This window comes from Myotis lucifugus, unplaced genomic scaffold, assembly GCF_000147115.1.
Source record: "Myotis lucifugus unplaced genomic scaffold, Myoluc2.0 scaffold_344, whole genome shotgun sequence".
In the NCBI taxonomy this organism is placed as follows: Eukaryota; Metazoa; Chordata; class Mammalia; order Chiroptera; family Vespertilionidae; genus Myotis; species Myotis lucifugus.
This window is the reverse complement of record NW_005871392.1, coordinates 182,804-183,871: the sequence shown is the minus strand read 5'-3', so window position 1 is coordinate 183,871 and position 1,068 is coordinate 182,804. Positions and strand designations below refer to the sequence as shown.

Below are 1,068 nucleotides of genomic sequence, written 5' to 3'. Positions count from 1 at the left end.
CACACATTCAAGTAAAGACTTATGCCAAACAGTTGCAGCAGCCTATTCATAACAGCCCAAACCTGACAACAACCAGATGTCCACTAATGGGATAATGGATTAACAAGTTGAAGTATATCCATATAAATAAATACTACTCACCAAGAAAAATAATGAACTACTGATACATAGAACAACATGGATAAATATTAAAACATTATGTTGAGCACAAAATAAAAGACACAAAAGAATATATATGGTTTTACACTTACCTGGCAGGGGAGATACCATGATCACGAAGGTGGTTTTCCAAGGGCAAGGCTTATCCATTGCACTCCGGATGTGCTGACCCCTAAAAAAATAAAAATAAAATAAAAAAAGAATATATATGGTTTTGTTTATGTGAAATCCAAGAACAGGTAAGGCTAATATATGATGATAGGAATCAGGAAAAAAAATGGTTGCCTTGAAGCAGGATAATATTGACTAAAGAGAGGCAGGAGGGAACAATAGAAATATATCTTGATTGGTGTAATGATTGGAGAGACTTAAATATTTGTCAAAGTTCACTGATCTGCATTTTTAATGTGTGTATTGTACTTCATGTATATTTTACCTAAAACTTTTAGAATAAAGGAAATAAAAAATTAATCGCTAATTTTCAGACCTGACATCTATAGTATAACCTTTGAAGTTATAGACTCTTGTCAACAAAAGGCTGCTGCCATTAATCCAATGCCAATAAGCGTCCCAAATATCGGGTGTGGTAAAAGGAGAAACTTTATTCAGGTAAACAGTTTGCAAACCGGATAAAATGCAGCCTCCAGAGGAAACCCGAAGTGCACTCCCAAGTGACAAAGGGAGGGCCTGCTTCTAGAGAGGAATTGCCCACCCTGGTCCCTGATTGGTCCATTTTATGCAAATTAGGAACTTTGCAGTTTGATTGGTCCAAATAGCACCATTCTTATTGGTCATAATCACACATTCTGATTGGTTGTTATGGAGCTGCTCTAATTGGTCAGTAAAATGCAAATGAGGGTATAGCTGCACATCTCTGGTTGGTTAGGGAAGGTTTCAGTTCATTCATTG

General features: G+C 36.3%; 1 pseudogene; it reads left to right on the top strand.

Annotated features, from left to right (window-relative positions):
- Positions 1-243: 243 nt before the first annotated feature.
- LOC111828373 lies at positions 244-389 on the top strand (annotated as a pseudogene).
- The last annotated feature ends 679 nt before the right edge of the window (positions 390-1,068 follow it).